Source organism: Cygnus atratus, chromosome Z (genome assembly GCF_013377495.2).
Source record: "Cygnus atratus isolate AKBS03 ecotype Queensland, Australia chromosome Z, CAtr_DNAZoo_HiC_assembly, whole genome shotgun sequence".
NCBI lineage: Eukaryota > Metazoa > Chordata > Aves > Anseriformes > Anatidae > Cygnus > Cygnus atratus.
The window spans coordinates 1,220,919-1,242,247 of record NC_066396.1 but is presented as its reverse complement, the minus strand read 5'-3'; positions in this window follow the sequence as shown (position 1 = coordinate 1,242,247).

Genomic DNA, 21,329 nt, shown 5'->3' with positions numbered 1-21,329 from the left:
TCAATCCGTGGAGTTTAATGCGATAAAGTCCACGTCTTCCGTCTTCTTTTTGGAAAGGATCATCTCTGGAAATCTGGGAGGAAGGAGAGCCCAGCGGAGGCTGACAGAGCAATCATGATTCCTCCAGCCACCAACAGCCAAAGAGGTTTCAGCACTTCTTGCACATTTTGACATTCGAAAATATAAATAAACATAAGGCACAGCAAACACGGGCAAATTGATTGGAAATTTGGACAGGTGATTGGAAGTCGAATGTGAATATTTGTTTTTTACCCAAATGAATGTAAATTTCATTAGTTGATAATTAAAAGGAAATTATACAGACATTACAATTACTGCCAATGGCATAAATTATGAAGCTATATGGCAAAACAATTTAGGAATTCACATTGCAGTTCTTATTGTCAATTTGGTTACCAAAGAAACCAAGAATAAATAATATACTCAGTGACTATGCAAATGAAGCCTTGATGTGTTGCTAGGCTGTTAAAGCTAATGTCATTGTATAAAACAATAATGTTAAACATTATTAGTTTTTTAATTATGTCAGTTAATTAGAATTGTTCCTGTTAATTGCCTATGATTCATCTCTAGAAGAAAAATGTACAGCTAACAGCTTTGGGGTGTTTTTCCTCAACGTATCACCTCGAAAAAAGAACCAGAGGTTTGCAATATCGCACCAAAAAATAACAGTATCCCGTATTCAGCCTCAGTAGGCAGTGTGGCAGTAAAGGGATGTCAATGGAAGGTGAAGGAAGAGGAGGGATGATGACAGTGTGGGGACACCCGGCAGCAAGCACTGACCCTCGGATACAACCATTTGCTCGGCTCAGGTGGAGGGACAGGAGGAGATGCTGGGGACACCTGCCCAGGAGGAGCACCAGGGCCCTCAGCACCCAGGGCCCGAAGATGTTGCTCTGAGGGCAGTGTGGCTGCTGCAGCTTGGCTCCGAGCCTTTGGTTCGGTATTTTGGCATCGTGTCTGACCCTGTGTGTCAGCTCCCCGGGCACAGGAGGTGTCCTCAGCCCAGCCCCAGAAGGGTTTTCGGGCCCAGGAGGAGAAGCGCGGCCTTGCTCTCTGCCCTCACCCCACGCTGCCACTTCAGGCCCCACTTGCTGCAGGTGAAGCAGGTGAAGCCCTTCAGAGCAGTGGGAGAGGTGATACCTCTGTTGGTCCTGCCGCAACACTTCAGGCAGTCCGGTTCCTGCTGGTAGCAGGCCTTGGAAGCAGGCAGCCAATGTATTTGCAAAATAGGATGAGCTCTGTGAGCTTTGTTTATCGCTGCCGCCATTCCCTGGGCAACTAAGGGAAATGATTCGAAGCACCTACTCAGAGGGAGCAGGGGCTATTCAAAAATAAATCCTTGTTGCTCTCATTCTCCATCTAGAAAGATGGAGCCATGGCCACCAGAAGATGAAAGGGGCTCTGAACTTGTGGGCTAGGGCCGTAAGGCTGCCGTGCACCCCTCTGGGCAGGCAGGGAGAGCCGTGCCCGTCCTCTTCCCTCGCCTCATCCCTCCTTCCCGGTCTGGAGAGGATCCCAACAGCTCCAAGTGTATCCCCTCGTAAACAAAGCCGTCTCTCAGCGGAGTTAAAATCATCAAGAAAGAGGAAGCTTTAACAAACAAAACTGTCAGTAGTTGATATCACTTGCATTTTGTCTTCAATTTTAAGATTGCTATCGGAGTCTGCATCCCTCAGAGAGAAGTTCTCACGATCTCTGTGTACGTGCGAGTGAATGGATATTCACAGCAGAATTATCAGACTCTGGTCTCCTTCTTTCATTATTATTTTTTAGAGCAATTCTTTTTTTCTTTTACTCATTGTTCTTTTATCTTCTGGAACTGTTCCGGTAAGCATGCCTCATTCTGCCCCCGTCAGCACCACCTTCAGTTTCCCACTTTGCTTCCATCCATTGTCACAATCCTTGGAAAAAAAATGGGTGATTTACTTTGCTCTACATCTATGTTTCAGTTATAATGTGATGGAAAACGCTTACATCGCTTCTCCCCGGTTCTGGGCTCTAGAACTGGCTCACGGAGGGCAACCTCCAATTGTCACGCTGAAGTTGCAAATGCATCATCGTTGTTTAAACAAAGTTAATGCACATAAACGCATTGTATGGAAACAGAATGCAAATAGTATCTCACATTTACAGAAGACTACAACACAGCTTTCTTAACACCAGAAACGAAGGGCTTAATAAGTCTATCAAATTATAGCACCATCTTTCTGCTTTGTAATGCTGGATCTGGCTTGTTAATATTCCATTCCCCCTCTGACAGCCCCATTTCCAAATGTTGGATCTGCAATTTCTCTCTTTTTTTCTCCTCGTCTTTATACCTTTCAGTCTAAATACAAACAGAAACAAAGATCCTAATTATGATCCACAATCATTATTCTCTGAAGAAGTTCCCAGTAATTAAATTTTAAAGAAAAATATATTTAACGAGCTTTTTACAGTTTCATCCAAGCGATACGTATTCAAGTAGATAGTGATTAGAATGAAACAGCTCTAATTTGAATGACTTGATAAAAGCTCCTACTTCACTCCTATGTTTTTAATAATTGTGTAATTACATAGAGAAGTATTCCTGTAAATAGCACTTGTTTTGTACAGAATGGGTGACATAAAAATGTCAGGGGGTTATCTAAATCTTCAGTACTTTGAAATGGCATTTTCCAGTGTCAGCTAAAAAGTTAATGTGGGTATCTCAACGTTAAAAATATAGGGCAGCGTAGAAGCCTACGTGTGTATTTTTTGTTCAGAATTTCAAAAAAATAATTTCCAATTTCATTTTGATTTAAAAATTCCAGTCACGTCCATGTCCCAGCCACCAAGCACTCTCCGCAGTGGTGGAGGAGGGGGTGGAGGTGGGATGCTTCCCATTTCTTGGAGCCACCGGCAGCTCCCCAGTGCCCCGTGCCATGGGCTCGCCATGGGCGGGTGCAAGCAGAGGTCTTGTTATTGGCATTATCTAGGGCTGAAATCCTCCAAAACCCCCGTTAGACCCCAATGGAGGCTGCCCAGCAGGAGCACACCCCACACTCCCCCTGCCCACGCTGCGCTTCCCATGGCACGGGGTCCTCCCGCGCTGGGGTCAGCATCCCGAGCCTCCAGCCACAACCTGAAATACTTCAGCAGAAGAGATTTAGTAGAAAAAGCCGCAGTCGTATTAATCTGGGATACTTTATTTTTGAAGATGACTGAGAAGTAGATACGAAGAAGGTGTGAGATACATAAAGCTGTGAAGCATCAGAGGAGTTTGCAATTAAGAGGAGGTTGAAGAGCCTACGGTACATCGAGTTATCGAGCTCGATGCTACAATTCACCTTGTGAATGAGACATTAACAGATGAAAATGAAAGCAGGAAGCCTTCAGGTGAAAGATTTGTCAAGGGCTCATGATAGATGGTGCAGCTGTAATTTTAATTGCATTTTGGAAATACAAAAAAAAAGAAATACAAAAAAAATGCAACAAATAAAAAGAAATACAAAAAGAGAAATACAAAAAATCTGGTTGGAGCGTAAAACAAGCGATTCAAAAATACAGAACAGAATGAATGCGTAGCTCAGCCCATAGCTGAACCGAAATTAAGACCTCAGTGAGCCCTCTCTTGCGCTAAGCTGATGCTGTGCCGAGGGCTGCTGCAGGGCTGGCAGCAAGCGGGTATATATATATATATATATATATACACATGTATAAAATGACTTGTTAAACTTTGGAGAACAAATTTTTTATTTTCCATAACATTCTTCTGCATTTTCACACTCTCAAACACATGGTCTGATTTTTTGGGTGGTCCTTTGGGGACCCACGAGTTGGACTTGATGGGTCTCTTCCATATGATGGGATATTCTGTGATTCTAATCCCTGAGGGAAAATCAGAGGGACAAGAAAAGGGCCAATTTCTATCACTCGGGTGGCAGTCCAACAGAAAAGAGCCCGTGAACCCCGTGCAAGTGCTCCATGGATTTCCATTTACCTCTGTCCCACCAGGGTGTCAGCAGCTGAGAGCCAGCTCCCATGGGCTGAAGCCTGGCCGGGACCAACTGCACGATATTTTGCAAGTTTTCCCAACTTGGAGGAGCAATGCTAAATGGAAAAGCGATTTCTAAAGCGGTGTTAATTTGGATTCACTCATACTACATTTATCTACATCATAAAGATACTTCAGCTCATTTGAAAAAACCAAAGCACCACCTCTCCAGTTCTGTTCCTAGCACGTGCTAAGCCTCAAAGTGGTAGTTTTCGCTGATTGAGTTTCCTAAGTAGGTTTTAATAATGGTGGCACAACTAATTTGCTCAGATATGAAACTCAATCTAAGTGATATTATCTGTGAGATAATTAAATAGGAAAAAATTTAATGTAACTCGGAATTTTCAATCAAGGCTGCAGGTGACTCCCTAAACATCTCTTTTCCCGCTGTGTGGTTATGGTGGTTAGCAACTCCCTCGCCACCCTTTCACAGCGTATTGCTCTTTGAGATTATCTAGCAGCACCGACACCGGGTGATGCTTCGGGTTTATTTCAGCTGGAATTAAATCCCTGCCCCCGGGGCACGGGCTCACCTCGTGGTGGACCCACCTCTGCCCGTCGGGCAGACACAAACGGTGCCCAGGTGAGAGAGGCTGTGATAAACTGACAAAATACTTTTGTCTTTATTTGCAAACGTGCTGCTCTGCTAAGGAACACGCGGACAACACTGAAATCCAGAGCAGATGTGAGGCATTAGGGCAAATACAGTATGTTTAAATGCTGACATACCAACCTGGTGTCCAAGAGGTTTTTGCACCTTTGCCGGGCACCCGTCCCTCGCCCCGGGTCCCCGAGGGCACTGACCGGACCCCGCTGGCCCCTTGGGGACACTGCTGCAGGTGGCTGAGCCTCCCCGGCCCCAGCACAGCACATCACCGAGGGCAGAGCCCATAATCAAGCGCCACGAAGAGAGAACCGTGCCACGTGCTCGCGGGGCTTTCGTTTTTCATTAAATCACAATAAAACACCATTGGCCTACGGTCTCCTGCGAGACCGCTTTTAATGATTCATGCGTTCGTTTTCGCTCGACAGCCAGCCGTGAGAGCAGGCACCGCTGATCTAATAGATACAGATATAGGCCCGCTCACCGGAAAAGCAGTGAACTACAAAGAGAAAAGTCGGTGTGAGCAACAAAACCCAACGGAGAGCAGGACAAGCCCCCATGCTGCCTGGTCTCCCCCCGCAGGGCAGGCACCCCAGCACGGCTGGCAGGTGCCTTGGCTTTTATTGCACTTGGGGGACAGCCCTGGGGATGTGCAGGGTCCCCAGCAGCCAGGGGGGACCTCAGTGTCCCCAGCTGCTCCCAGGGGACGCAGGATGGCTCCCGGCAGCCCACTGCAGGGCCGGGGACACGAAGCCTGGCGCGTTGCACAAGAGCTCCTCTCTGAACTTAAGTCGTTAACCAAACCCAAAGCAGATTTTTTTTTTTAAGCTAATTCAAAACAAAACCAAACCAGATTTCTAAATGGACTAAAAATACATTTCCTCTCTTTTCTCAGTCACTTCTGATGTGTTTTTTTTTCTCCACTTTCCAGGGCCTTAGTGCTCGGATTTCTCTTTGCCCCAGGCGGAGAAGGCTGTTGTGCTGATACCCAGGGAACTGGTTCCAGCTTTTCCCCAGCCCCCTTCCCTTCTCGCCTGTTTTTTTTTTTTTTAATCTTCCTGGTCCCTTCTGACAAGGTGTCCCGGGATCTGCTGCTCGGGGACACTTTGCACCGTGCCGCAAAGGGGGGTAAGCGAACAGCGCTGGCACGGGCTGAGTTAATGGGGGGATAAGGGGGAGAATAAAACCTTTGCAACCTGCTGAGCGAACCCAAACTTGCTGAACTGCTGGAACATTAGTGAGCGAGAGATCTTAATTAAATTCTTTGTAATTAGCTCTCCCAGGAGTGAAAAGAAAAAAAAAAGAAAAATGCCAAACTAGTGACTGCAAACTACCTGTGGCGCTCAGCCAGGGCGCGCTCCTCCGGCAAACTCTGCTCCTGGATGCAGGGAGGGCTCGGGGTAGGCTTGAAGACTTTGGGTTGCTTTTAGGGTCACTTCTCTGCCCTGCTGCCACCTTGGTGGGCCGGAGGACTCGGGGATCTCCAGCCAGGATACTGGCTCGCTGGAGGAGCGCTTGGGCAGCGGGACGGCTGCCCAAGGGGGGAGCAGCGGCGGCACCCTCCCTCGCCCCGGCCGGGAGGAAGGAAGCTCTCCCCTTGCCTGAAGGGTGCCCTTTGATATTTTCATTTTTGTCATTTCCAACATATTTTTTTGGGGGGGAGTTCTTGTTCTTCTTCCCCGTTTCCTTCCTGGTGGGTGTCACAAGCCTTTTCTTCGGTCCTTTTTGCGGTTTTGCTTTCGACAGCTCGTCGGCTCATCCCCGTTGGTTTCGCTGCCTGCTGGCTGCTCCGGGACGCTGGAGCCGTGCCCGGCACAGCCCCGGGACACTGCTGACCTGCAGGCAGGGCCACCACCAGCCTGCAGCCACCCCAGGCCTTCAGACCACCCATTTTCCCCAGAAACCTCGTCCTCCCGCAGCCCAGATCCTTAGTTAGCAGTAGGGCCCCTTCTTGTTGCCTTCCAGTATCCACCCGTATAAACCCCACGGTCCTTCTCGCTCGGAGTGCTGAAGACAAATGCAGAGGGAGGTGAGGGGTGCTCAGTGCGAGGATTAGCACACGTCCTGAGAGCGCCGTGGTGGACATTTCGTTTCCGCGGGCATTGTTTTTTAACAAAATAATGTATTCCTACCGCCTCGTTAGCTGTCCCGGGCAGTTCCTTTCTAACAGAAATCCCATTTTTCATTCCAGATGTTCAAAGCTGGATGTCACAATACCTTTCAAGTTAATCAAAACCAGCTTTTGCAATTAGCTCTCCACATCAGACAGGGACGGGACACCCTTTAGAAACAGGTTCTGATAATAAAACCATTAGGCGGGTTCTGTTTCCAGTAACGAAGATGGCCTGCAATTAATTCCCCTCCTAACAGAAACAAGGTGAGCAGATGGCTCGACCCCAAAATAGAAGCACTATTTTTGCACAATAGGAGACCGTAACAGGCACCCTGGGCCGGGCTATCAGGCACAGTTAGGGCGCAAACATGTTTTCCCATACCTAACCCATTGAAGGCTGAGGATGGGATCAGGGTGATGGAGGCACCGGGTACGCACACGCGAGCACCGCAAGCTGGCACGGCCGCGTCTGCTGGTGTGTCACCTTCCTGGGGAGACCCCAACGTGGTGGCAGCCAGCCCTGCCCCTGCTGAGATTTCGAATCTCTTTCTGTCCTTGGTGGGTTTTGACTCAGTTTTGCCACGTTTTCCTGATGCGAAGATGTGCCAAAGTGCCAGGAGAAGGCTTGGGGAGAGGCGCTCCGGGGCTTTTTCAGGGGAGGGAGTTTAGAATGGAGCATTTTGTATGGGGATGGGGCCCATCCATGCAAACACCACGGTGTTATCTACCCATAAACCCAATTCCAGCCCCTCCTGCCCCTGTGTCCCCTTTGCAGTGGCAGCACGCCCCAGGTTGCCCAGTGCCCTGGCGTCCCGGGCTGCCAGCCTGCCTGCTGCAGCGGGGACAGGGCTTTCTGGTCTCCAGGGTGTGCAGCGTCACTGCCGCCCTCCAGCTCCCTGCAGCCCCTCACCATGCTGCAGCACCCCTCTGGGCTTCCCCTGCGCCCAGGTCAGCCTGTGCCCCGCTCCTGGCCTCAGGCTTTGAGGTCTGTCCCGAATCTCCGCGGATATATGTGACACCGGGAACAAAACGCCCATTTTCCGGCTCCCAGTGCAGCGGCGGGTGCGAGGAAACATTCCCGGCTCTCCGTCCTGCGCTGTCCTTCGGTGCAGCAGGGGGAGCTGGGGAACCTGAAAGCAAATAAAAATGCAGTCCAGGAAGCGCTGGTGGGGCGCGTTGCGGTAGGATTGCACGTTCACATTCCTCACCTGCTCCCAAAACAGACATCCGTGCGCATCCCCCAAACCCCAAACTTAAAATACACAGCCGCGAACACATCAGTGGGCATCTCCCACCAGTGAAAGGAAAAACAATGGGTGCGGACTAAAACACGCACAGTTCCACTTTAATTCTTTTTTTTTTTTTTTTCTATTTGTTTTTCCGAGGCTGGACGAGCCCTGGCACAGGCTGCCCGGCGAGGCTGCGGAGCTTCCGTCCCTGGAGGTACTCACAGCCGCCTGGCCGCGGTGCTGGGCAGCCGGCTCTGGTTTTATCCCCTGGAGCAGCGGAGTTGGACGCAGCGACCCCAGAGGTGCCAGCCCCGGCGACTCTGGCATTCTGCAGCTTCCATTTGGACATACATGCATTAAAAAGGACTGCGTGCATCTGGGGTAAAAAATTCGTGGTGTAAGCGTATGTGTGATTAAGAAACTGGTTTGCGGCTGCGGCCAGAGCCTGCTGTAGGTGGCCAGAGGGATATTCTTTTTTTTGCCGTTCTCTGAAGCTTCTGCACATGGCGTTATCTCAGCGCGCAGCAGCAGCAGCAGCTGCAGCCCCCCCAGGGCCGGGGCCGGGCACCGAGCAGCTCTGCTGGGGCCGCACGCAGCCCTGCCAGCTCCCAAGCAATGGGCTATGGGGCAGCCCTTCTCCTCCTGCTGGCCTGATTCTGCCCCTGTAAGCACGTAAACAGCTCCAGGAAAGTCGGGAGGGATTCGGAGAGGTGCTGGGGAGCTGCTCAGGGAGGCTGAAGCCACTGGACATGGCAGGCATGGGGACCGAGGGGTTTATTCACCACATTCCCTGCTCCAGAGCTTTCAAAGCTGCCTGCCTGGCACAGGTGAAGCCAGGGAAGCAAAGCACGGTGCAGGGCCCAGCACTGCTGCCCACGGGACGGACAGACAGCCCTGCCCTCTGCGTGGACACCCCACCGAGCCTGTGCAGGACAGACACGCTGTTATTTGCAGTGTCCCCCCTTCCTCATAAATCCTTCCATTAATCCCTTTTAGAAGTGCCTTTGAGCTTGTTCTCGGGTCGAGAGTAATGAAGGTAATTAGGGACGGATTCTGAGTTCTGACATAAAACAAAAACCCACCAGCAAGTAATCTGTCGATTACGCATTTCTATTTCCATCCTTTTTTCCACGTATCCCCCTTGCTAACCCGGTTATCAGAAGCCGAGTTCACCGGATTCAAGCGCGGCCAAAGCAAACAGGCCAAGAATTTGGAAAAGTCATTCATCTTAATCCAACAATCAGGCGATAATCCAATTTATTGGCCTCGAATGCTTTGAATTTTGTCAGCTAAGCGGGCCCTGCGAGGCGGCGCGGCGCTGCCTCGGCGCCAGCTGGAGCCCAGCGGGCAGCAAGCGCCACCCAGACCCCCCCGGCCCCGTGCTTTTTGGGGTGGCGGCAGCTTTCCTATTAACGGGGCTGACACCAGTGTGCACCCCCATAGCACCCTGTGTCCCAAATGTCCCCCAGGACGGATGCAGGTTAGCATCGCTCGTGTGTATGCATCCCCCACGCGGCTTCCTCTGGGCGAAGGGGCAGCGGCCGAGCCTGTAGGGGGGAATCGGGTTCAGGATTGACCTGGGTCTCTCGGGAGCTCTGCCCCGTTGGGCCTGCACCCCACCGCAGCCCGTCGGGAAGGAAAATGTCGGCGCCGTCACCGGCAGGCTGCGGCAGCTGACGGAGCGGTAGGTAAACAAATCCCCCCAGCACCCAAGTTGAGGCTCTAGTAATTAGCGGAGAAGTGCGGGGTAATAAGCACAGCAGGACGTCCCTCAAGGTACTTTGGGCTCCCACTGCGTTTATTTGCCAGTATCAGTATGGAAATGTCTGCCTGACTACGTTTATGGCGGCTCTGAGAACTGGAACGCCTCGGAGAGGTGGCAGCGACCCCGGAGAGGTGACAGAGACCCCAGAGAGGTGGCAGCGACCCCTAAGAGGTGGCGTAGACCTCAGAGAGGTGACGGAGACCCCAGAGAGGTGGCGGAGACTCCTGAGAGGTGGCAGAGACCCCAGAGAGGTGACGGAGACCCCAGAGAGGTGGCGGAGACCCTGGAGAGGTGATGGAGACCCCAGAGAGGTGATGGAGACCCCTGAGAGGTGGCAGAGACCCCACAGAAGTGGCGGCCCCTCTCCCTGGCAGCTCTCCTCCGGCCATGCCGCGCTAGGTGGCACTGTGGCCTGCTGGCTGTCCCCGCTCCGTGCCGAGCCGCGCTGCTGCTGGCGTCTGTCCCCAGCAGGATTCAGCCCCTCGTGCCCCCGCTTCGTGCTGCTGGATTTTTCCCTACCCCCTGCCAAAGGGCTGGGGCACCGCAAGCACAGCTGCCACGTCCCAGAGCGTCCCGAGAGCCTTTGAGCATCCTCGGGGTGTTCGGCATCCCGAGAGCAAAGAAGATGCCGTGAGGAGAAGGCAGAAGGTGGCAAGAAGAAAGGAAAAGGCCGCTAGTATGGTCATCGTGAGGCTGGGCCGCAAGTGTACGTAGGATTCCATCAAAAGCTCAGCACAAGAACTTTGTTTCACGGGGTGTGGGGTGCTGGGGGTCCCCAGCCCGCTGCCCGTGCTCAGCCCCTGACCCTGGGGCCGGGGGACCTGTGCCGCCCCCCCCGGGCCCTCGCCTCCCACATGGCTCCTCCGAGCTCAGCCCCAGGCCCCGCACCAGGCTCCTAATCGGTCACAGGTCGTAAATCAAGGCCGTAATAATGCGCTCTCGGAGGAAAAGTAGCATCATGTTGTGACTGCAGGCAGGAGCGCAGGGCGGGCGGCGCGTTTCCAAGGGCAACAGCAACAACAAATAAAACCAAAAGATAGAAGAAAGCACGCTGGAGTAAACGACCCATCCGTAATTGGTTTCTTATTGTGTTTGATCGCGGTGGAGACGGTCGCGAGGATTGATCGCTCCATATACTTAATACCTTTTATTTGTTTTGGGGGGCAAGGTAGGAGACGGATCCGCGCAAAGAGGGAATACAGAAATTTTAGCTGCAATGAATAAGCAGAACAAATGTATTTCCCCTGGTTCTCTCTTAATTTTATTTGTGTCAGTCTATTTGCCGTGGGAAGTCTGCCCGAATCCCAAATTATTTTAGTTAGTTAATCTGCCAGTTTATTCTGCAAACAGTCTCTGTAAGTCCCAAATAATTGCAGTTAATCTGGCCAGCGCCAGCCTATTCTGCGGGCAGCCTATGCAAATCCAGAGAGCCATCAGTTAAATTAGGTCAGGGCGTTTTAATAAGCCGAGGTCAGGCTCGGCTCCGGCTCCCGGCACAGCGGCAGCGCCTCTGCCCCCGCATGTCCCTGGGGCTGGGGTACTTTTCTGGGGCAGTCTCGCTGCATTTTGCTATTTTGCCATTCTTTCTTGCACGCCTGGACATGGCGGCTGCAGCAGGAGGATGCTGTCTGGGGACAGGCTGCAATGTTTTCTGTGGATGCAGTCCCCGTGGTGTGACTTTGTGCCCACAAACCACAGGTACCCAGGTCTTGTGCACATGCTGGCTGGATTTTAACTGTCCCAAGAGGATATAAGGCCAGGATAATTCTGGCAAAACAAGTGCGGGACTTGTTATTTTTTCAGAAATTTCACCTGAGGATTTAGTGAGTATTTACGCTCAAGAAATCTGGAAGTTCCTGGAACCCCCCCATTGGAGGTGGGATAGGAGAAATGATGCACTGTAACAAACGAGGTGAGAGCGTTCAAGCATCGATGCTTGCAGGATTTACAGAGCCATCCTCTAAGGCACATCACACTCTGGTGGAGATGCCCCTAAATGCTCAGGACCCGCTGGGCTGCATGATGTACTTTAGGCCAGCAGATTTAAAAACTCTCCCTTTTCTGACCTGCCCCTCTGGACGTGCTCACCGCCTGCAAAGTTCCAGCTCTGAGCCTCAATCAGGGCCAGGGCTGCTACCGCAAACCCGGGCAGAGCCTTCGCCTGGCTCAGAAATGAAGGAACATTTGAAGAACCGAACAAAGCAATATCATTTGCAAAATGACTTGGCAATTGGCATTAATCCCAACATCTCCGAAAGAACATGACCATGACAAGCCCTTTCGACTTGGCTGGATGGTCTGTTTACTTGTAATGAAACCAATTGGACTAAGGAGATATTGCAGAGCTGGAACATCTTCTTGTGCATAGGTAATTGGGCAAATCCAGCCCCACCAATTATTAAGGAAACGTTTGGTGCCATCTCTCCATATAATGCCACGGAAGTTTGCTTTGAGAAGTCGTAGGAAAATGCATGTTTATCTGCCCAAACCCACCTTCTGGGGCTAACAAAGACCCCAGAAGAGATGATGCAGGGACTCCGAAATGCAGGGAGCACAAGGGGCCGTTTGCTGAAGGGGGGCTTGGGGGCTGCGGGCGCAGGCACGAGGGAGCAGGAGGGCAGGGGCTGGCTCCAAGGCCAGGCAGATGAGGGAGGGCAGCGAGCCAAGGCCTGGAGCAGGAAGGAAGTGGGAGGAGGGAACCAGAATATTAGGAAGCATAACTGGAGCAGGAAGGGAAATGAAGGGTGAACGAGTTCAGCAGAGTCACATAAGGTTGAACCTGGCCCAACATAAATTAAGATGGAGCTTCGCTCCAGCTGCTACAAGCTCCAAATCTTGTATTTCCAGAGCTGTTAAATGAAAATACATAAAAACACTACTGGAGTCACTCTGTCCATAAATTATGGTTGTAATTCAAAAGCTATCTAAGGTGACTAGGATTTCCATTACAAAACCAAACCACAAGGCTCTTCTGGGAATGCTGTCACAACAAATTCAACCAGGCCTTCTTGGGAAACATTTTATAAGGTCCGAAATCTTTTGTTGTAACTGGAAGGAAAAGTGTTTGCCTTTTCCTGACACAGAACGAGCTTTTCAAACCCAAACTTCAGCAATTTCATCTGAGACTCGCTGCAAAACTCTTTTTTAATTTTAATGCTATTAAAAATCCATCCAAAAGCTTGCAGAATGCACCATCCCTACGGTGTCCACGTGCTGCGGGGCATCCACTGCATGCTTCGCATGGCTCATTGGCAGCTCTGCTCTTTTCCTGTTGAGGATTTTTGGGGGGACTGTGGAAGTAAATATTGCTTATCAAGAGAGGCAGCTACAATGAGGAGGTGAAGCTGGCACCAGCCCTAGCAAGCCCTATGAGGATGAGCCACAAAACTCACTAATAAAGGAAGAAGGCTGCAGCTCGTTCCAATGAGGAAAGCATTCTTCTTTTTAAAATTGTATTTGGATGGCAGGCAGGGTCCCTCTCTGGTCTAACTCAGAGAGACACTGGAATGAGAGCTGGGAAGAGCCCGGCCAGCGCTGCGCCTGCCTCCCCACGCTGCTCCCCCTTCTGCCTGGTTCCACCAGGCCCTATTTTGCCCCCATCCCCACTGGCCATGTCTCCTGACCCTCGGGACATGGCCTTCCTCTTGTTTTCCTCATTTCTTCTCCCATCCGCACTCGCCAGGGGCTGCCGGGGCGTCTCTGGTGGGTGCTGGCCGTGTCTCGCAGCACCAAGCCGTCGCTTTACCTATTTATTTGTTTATTCCTCCCCGGCTTCGACGAGGCCTCCCCTCCATATCTATAAGGAATTATCAAATAAAACACACTTCACATTAAATCAAAGGAACATTTCAACGGCCAGATTTAATAACATGAAATAAAGTCTTGTGGAAACCCACACACAGCTGTGGAAACCCCAAAATAAATCAATTTTCAAGTGGCTGTACAGGAGCCAGGGAGCAATTTTTTCAAATTGCTTTTTTTCTAATATAACAAACTCCTGCCCAAGGTTGTGCTGCAAATGGGAAAAGAACGTGCTCATTTTCTTATCAATACACTATTGTAAAAAATAATAATCAGCCACTCCGACATCACTATCACGGTTTTTACATCTATTCTTCTGCCTCCCCTAAGTAGAAGGCAAGTGGAAGAATTAATTAACACAAGATTGAATTAGGGCACATTGATTTACAATGTATTTCAGACAAGTATGTGTGATCAGAGAAGAAGAACATATTATAAATAAAAGTAGGGATGTGTCATTAAGGCATCTGATTTTCTTCTGAAGCTTTCCGTGTTAACCCTGAGTAGGCAGAGGCACTGCAGGCACAGCGAGCCGTATCCGCATGGCCACAGGTCCAAGGGCCATGAAACTATTTCATATGAAAATATTTGATGTTGGATCCTTGGGTTAGGATCAGACCCCATGCACCAGACCTGCTTGTTGTGGCCTACTGACACCTTCAATCGTAGGGAACTGGCCAGGGGGACGGGCTGGGAACAGGCGTCCTAGGTTCCCTGAAGTGCCAGCACACATCTTGGTCGGTCTCTCCAAGAATTCAAGTCGTAAGAACTGGAGACGTACCAAAAGTCTAGGAAATGGAAAACAGGGTCCCTAGCCTTAAAATAGACAAAAAGGAAAAGAAAAAGAAAAAAAAAAAAAGAAGAAGAAGAAGAAGAAGAAGAAGAAGAAGAACAGAGATGCTATGGAACTGTCAGCTTAGCATCAAGTCCCAGAAAAGTACTGGAGCAATTAATCAAAGAATTTTTAAGTATATGGAACAAGGAGATGAGTAACAACTAATACGGCTTTGTCAAGAATAAATCATGTCAAACCAATCTAATTTCATACTACAGCAGGGCAACAGGCTTTGTGTGTGTAGGAGAAGCTGTGGATGTCACATGTCTGAGCTCTGGCGAGGTTCCTGATTTAAGCATCGAAGGGAACTTAGTCTGGATGAGAATGCTACGAAGTAAACAAAGCCAGAACTGGAAGCCCGTACCCAAGGATGATTTCCAACATCGACCTGTCGGAATGGGAGCGTGTATTCAGCAGGGAGCCTGACTGTGGGGAGCCCAGAAGGTGGTGAAAATGCTGCTCACAGAGTGAGCTGAGTGATGGGCTGAATGAACCTGACTAGGCAAGGGGAAGGCGTGCTGCTTGCTTTCGTGTTTGTAGAAAGTCTGCAGAGAAAAAACAAGATTTCATCTCCACATGGCAAGAAAGAAAAAAAAAGAAGAAAAGAAAAAAGAAAAGAAAAGAAAAGAAAAGAAAAAAAAAGAAAAGAAAAGAAAAGAAAAGAAAAGAAAAGAAAAGAAAAGAAAAGAAAAGAAAAGAAGCCAGAGGCACAGGCTGCATTGGGGGAGACTGAGAACAGAGCTATTTACTCTGGGATCTGGTCTGTACAGCTCCCACCTATGTTTCCGTGCCTAAGGAAGCAGTCGTGCCTCCCAGTGAAGGGGGTGGATCACTGGGATATCCTCAAGGAGACCCTGTCTGCCACCAGTAACCCTCCGGGCCTGCACCGTCCCTCACGCTGAGCTCCGTGGGGTCGTGGTTTCCCTGCACCAGTCCCTTGCCACCCTCCTGTCCCGTCCCGCGAGGTGACAGCTCCCACTTTTTCCCTGCTGTCTCTTTAAAGGGCCGCAGTTTCTCTCCCACGCTGTTCTCCTCTAACCCAGCTTCCCAGGAAGTCTCCCTGCCGCCCAGCTGAGATTAATGAAGTCTGCCTCCTGCAAATCCCCTGGCTTTATTCCGCCTTCCCTCCCTCTTTCAAGGCACTGGAGCGCCGCTTTCACCCGCTCGCTTTCGCATCGGAGGCCGTGATGAGCCCCGTGCTGCCGGGCCGGGCACAGTGCAGGGACATTTCCCCTTCTCCGGCTCTCACCAAGCCTTGTGGAGCAGTCACCATGCTCAAGGCACCCGGTCCGTGCCGTGCCGTTTCCCCCGACCCACAGAAACCCACACGGACAAGGCCTGTGCTCCGGCCGACACCGCCAGGAGCTCACCAAAGCTCCATCCGCCTGCTTTGGCCAGCTATAGCAGAATCACAGCACCATCTACGTTGTAAGCACATGAGGAAAACTCCTCCACACCGTGCTTTGGACCTCCCCTGGCAGGCCTCAAACTCACATTTTCCTCCCGAGCGTCCCTGCCCGGGCCTGGTCCCTGCTGTGTGGCCACGGCCGCCTAAACCCCCTTACTCTGCACAATTCCCCGGAGCTGGAGCGCCGCACAGACATTTTTCTGCCCAGCTGAAGACCGTGGATCACATCCTGTGAGACTGCGGCTGGCACTGGGGGATGCCTCGCAGATGACATAATGTACGCCCAGACTTGTTTGTTCTTCAGACCTTTTTTTTTTTTTTTTTTTTTCTACATTCTCGGTTTGTCTCCCCTCGCACAGAATTTATGTATTTATTTTACACTGTTTTCTCAACCGTATTTTATTCTCTTGTTTCTTTCAACACCCATTGTCTCACTTGAACATGCAATTTCGTGTTGGGCAATCAGGCCTTTTGCACCACAGGGCTTGGGCAGACTTGGAAGGGAACCACAGCAACCCGGATAGCCTTACGCTGGGTCTGCAAGCACGGGCTGCTGGAGGAGAGCCCTGTGGGATGGACTGGTGGCTGGACCTCTGTTTTAAGGTCTCCTGGCATTCAGAGCCCCCATACCGGTGTTGTCACCAGGGTACGGTCCATACACCCATCAGCATCAGGTTTGGGCTCTGAGGACATCCAGGACTAACCCTCCTGCTCTGAAGGCACCTTCCAACCTTCATCCACGTTCCTTTGCGTTGTGGTACTTCACCATTTGGTTTTTCTTGTTGTTTGGTTGGTTTTGTTCTGTTTTGTTGGTTTATTTTTGGCAGTTGTCTGCAGTTGTCTTGCTGCGCCTCCTTCCAGCAGAAATGTCCCCATCCCCATGCCTGCACCCAGGGCTGGGGTGGGACCCGCAGTGTCCCCTCCTCGCCCCGTGGGCTCTTCCTGGGGTCCCCTCGCCCTGTCCCGGCTTCCTGCAGCAGGAACCCCCTGGCTCGGGACGAGCCTTTGCCTTTGCTTGGTTGGGTCTCTGAGGGCACGTCCCCAGGGGCTGTGCCGGAGCGGGGCCAGGGGCACGCAGCCACCTAATGCTTCTCATGTGTTCCTCCTCTCAGAAGGGAAAAAAAGGAGAAGAAAAATACATCGCGAAGCGCTTCATTATCCCCCTCCTCACACTCCCACCCCTGGAATTTGTGGTTTCTTTAACTAGGTCTTTTTTCTCTGCATAGCCCACATGGTCGCCAGTGCTGTGATACATCTGTATGGGAATGTGTTAGTCATATTCAGCTTTTAATTACATGATATGGTATAATGCTATTCACATCCCGAGAGAGTTGTTCTTTCTACTATAAATATAGTCTCTTAAATGTTTCATTTATGAAGCAATTTCTGGAGTAAAATGGTTGGAAATAGCCTTATTCATGATAACTTTTTCTGCCTACAAAGCCTTTGTGTGATGGCAGGAGCATCACGATTTGATGTGAAATGCTTTCAGTGCACGACTTTAAAAAAAACAGTGGGCTTTTCCAGCAAAGCCCCATGAGGTGAGTGGCTGTGGGAGCCCGCTCCTTGCCCTGACCCACGGCCTTAAGCCCAGGAGCCGTGCTTGAGTCTTAGCCCGCTGTAATGACCCTAATCCATGAGTGCTGACGACTGCCCAGGAGATGTTTTCTTTCCCATGTATTAGGCATGTGGTAGGCAATCTCTTTCACACAGGGAAGCACGACAAAACAGTGCCACCTTCGTCATTCAGTCCCTAAAATTCAGTGTTTCCACAGCCACTGTTAGATAAGAGACTTCATCTCCACAGCACCACACCTCTGCTTCAATTCAGCTGGTGAGAAGTTGAATGGAAACAGCAAGGTCAGGTCAAGCTCACTCCTGGTTTCTGTATCTCTAGAGGAATCAAGGGATTTGGCCCAGAGGTGGTTGCTCTGCAGACTGAGGATTACACAGGTTGAGTCCACCTGATAGGTCTGCAGGAATTGTGTATAGTGTGGCAGTAGCCACCATTCAAACCCTAATGAAAATTAACTTAAAAAAGAATTATATATGTATATATATATATAGAAATGGTGTGTTTTAATGTATTGTCTTTCAAATCTATCCCTGCACTTAAAATATACGCTGCCTTTGCATCCTGACCAGGTGAGTGCCTGGCTGCAGCAGGCGGTTTGAGGCCTCGGCCCATCCTGGGAACCTCCCCGGCCTCAGGCGGTGCTGGGAGGGGGAATTACAGCCCCAAACCTGGCTTCATCCCCTGCCTATGTTGTCAGTTTCTGACAAATATCGCCACTTTGCTGTTGTCTGTTAGCATGAGTGTATGGCCTGCACTCAGACAGCACGGGCTGCTGACGGTGTGCCCTCAAAGAAGGCCTGCAGGCAGACGTCAGTGCTTCACTTCAAGTGAGGTTCGATAATGGTTTGCATTCAAAACTCAACAAAATCAAGATTTGCAAGAAGATTTTTTCCAGGCCTGGTTGAAAATCTATAATAAATTGCCACTTTTTCAGGGTATTTTAGGCTTAGAAGACAAGAAAGGTACTCTTGACGTGCATTAAAAACTCCAGCAGTTCATCCAAAGCCACAGGGCCCTGGTACCTCAGCAGCCGGCATGGGGACGCTTGGTGTGGCAGGGATCAGTGTCCTCTTCCACTTCACCTTCGTGGCTGTGCCGAGAGATGTCCTTTTGCTTTACACAGGTGCCTGCGGGACAGTGACACACAGCTTTTCACCTTTTGGCCCTCTGAGGAACAGGGAAGGCATCAGGATGTGGCCCGAGCCAGACATGAAAGGGTTTCGCCGTGCACCAGACGAGGCACTTCTGCGAAAGCAAACGCACTGGGCGCGGGTTGGAGGGTGCCGGGGAAGCTTTGATTTCTTGCCGTGGACAGCCCACATGCTGGTGCTGCTCTTTGTGCATCCTTCGCGCTGTATTATGCATAGCGCTGCCGGAAGCCGACGCTAATTTGTACCAGACCCTAATGGCCATGGATGGCTGGGGCTGATGTGTCGGCAGCACGGCTCCTTGGGTCCTTTTCTTTACAGAGAGGGGACAACTGCGGGGACACGGCTGCCAGGACACTGTCACCAGCCACCAGACCAACCTGAGAGCCACCGGCCCCAGCTGAAGGCCGGTCGGTGCAGGTGCTCCACGTAGGTGAGACGGGAACCGAGCCCTAAGCTGGACAAATCCCAGAGCTCTAGGGACTAAGACCAGATTTAGATAAAATAGGAACAAGCTGGGGTGCAGAGCCAGGAGTTAAGACAAATGTGAGACAAACCCTTTGAATCCAATTCTGACTTCCTTGTAAAACTCCCACTGAAAGCCAGGGACGTTTGGGGCAGAGCATTTGTTTCCCATTAGGTGGAATTGTTGTCAGTGTCCCTGCGTGCCTCGACTCCAGCCAGGACGGGGCTCAGGAGCTGCTGGGGCTGCATGTGAAGCAGTCAGGATTGGGGCTGCCCACGTCAGAAACAAACCTGGTCAGGGCACAGACGCCTACGGACATGCTGGGCCGATGGGCACGTCACACCTATCTCTCTCTGCTTTCAATCAACCTACATGGGCTTTTTTTTGGCCGTTTTTAAAATCAATGCTGAGAAAATTAAGTATTTGGGATCAGGGATGAAAGGAGAAAGCTGCCAGATGGTTTAGGAGAGCCTCACCTCTAGGGCTGGGATATTTCCTCCTGGGATGGCAGCAGTGTTTGACAGGAGCAGGGTCTGTTAGCAGCTCTACTCCTTCTGAGCCCGAGTCCAGTCCCCGATTTTATCCTGCGGTGGCTCCTGGCTTCAAGAGCCCTCGCCTGAGCAAGCGGTGCTGGCAAGTGGCAGGGTCTGGCTCTGCTGTTAATGACTGCATTGGCCCTAAACCACAAGGACTTTTTAAAATTTCCTTTGAACCTCCCTCCAAATTAGCAGGATGTAACTAAAGGGCATTTTTTGTTCGTACTGATTGCCCAGAGACCCAGTCCCAGCACCACAGGGTGGCAGCGGCTGCTCCCCTTACCCCATGTGCCCACATCCCCCTGCCCGCCCTGCCCAGCCCCTGCTGCTGCCCCGCACCACCCCTGAGCCCCAAGCAAACTTCTGCCTGAGTGGCGATCTCCTGGCCTGATGTCTTCCCTCCTTTTCATTTCCTGAGCTGTTTTAAGAACTTGCACCTGTGCAATAACTGAATACCAGGTTAAAATTGATACCAGCCTTCCAGGAGGCTGCTTGACCCACCCGGGCTTTAACTGCGATCTCTGAATGGATAAATTTTAGACCTTAACACATAATTTCTCCCGTTGGAAGTACACCATGTGTTACTGACACGTATGAAAATATAGGGGAAAAAATCACCAAGGAATAAATGTGTGCCACCATCAGGCTTCCTTAACAGAGTATTTGCCAATAAGTAGCTGAAAAAGGGGGTGAGGAGAGGGTAAAGGGCTGGAGGAGGAGAAAGAAGAGACTGAAATGATACCGCACCAAACATCCACCACTAAATTTCACTGCGAAATCACACCAGAAGCGGTGCTGCAGGAACACAGGCTTGGGGGGGGCCTTCACCTGGCCGGAGCAGCCTGCACGCAGGTGGTCCTGAGGCCTCCTTGGTGTGAGGCCTCACGGGGAGCAGAGCTCGGACCACGATGAAGCTGGTGATCCATCCTGGTATGAGGATGTCCTGAGAGTGCTGCTGGGCTGGCTGAGCACCAATTGACAGGGATGAAACTGCTGGAGAGCTCAGGACCTCTCAACCCATAATAATACAAAAACTACTGCCTGAAAGAGAAAGACCACGGGATGGGGACAGACTGCCCCACCGAAGGAGAGGCATTTGTGAACGGGGGCAGCTCTCAGATGTTCTGGTGGCTTTGAGGTCCCTGCTGTGTGTCACGGTGACCAGCAGCAGGGACCTGGCACTGCAGCAGAAACCTGCACGGCCGGCAGGCGTGGGTCCGTGCCCAGCACCCAGCCGCGGGTGCAGGATGTGTGCCGGGAGCGGGGGGAGCTGCCCCCTCACCGCCACGAGCCCATTATAGGACCTTGATATCCCCAAAGGGAGGCGGATGAAGAAACTTCCTTATTTTTCAACTTTATTGTTTTTGTTGGTTTTTTGTTTCTTTTCCCCACGAGTTTTCCCAAAGAATGAGAACCGAAGGACGCGGGCGCTCTGCCGGGGCCGGCCAGCTCCAGCCGGTCAGAGCCACCGCCGAGACAATACCCGGGGCTGCGCGGGGCCAGCCCGGGGTGGGGGGGGTGGTCCGCAGCCGCCCCCGCACGGCTCCCAAAATAGCAGCCCCGTGGTGTGCAGCATCCCGGGCTGCCAGATCTCAGCCCCAAGGCACCGCCGGCCAGAGGCACAGCCCCATTCCTCCACAAAGGGGTCTTGGAGTTGTCACCCCCCCCCCCCCCAGCCCCGGCCACATATCTGGGCCGAGCCCCCGCCACCCAGAGCATGAGAGCACGAGGGCCTGGCAGGCGGTCTGCAGCTTTTTGGCGTGCCTCCATCACGCAGCCCCAGCTTGATTGGATAAGGCTATTTAAAAA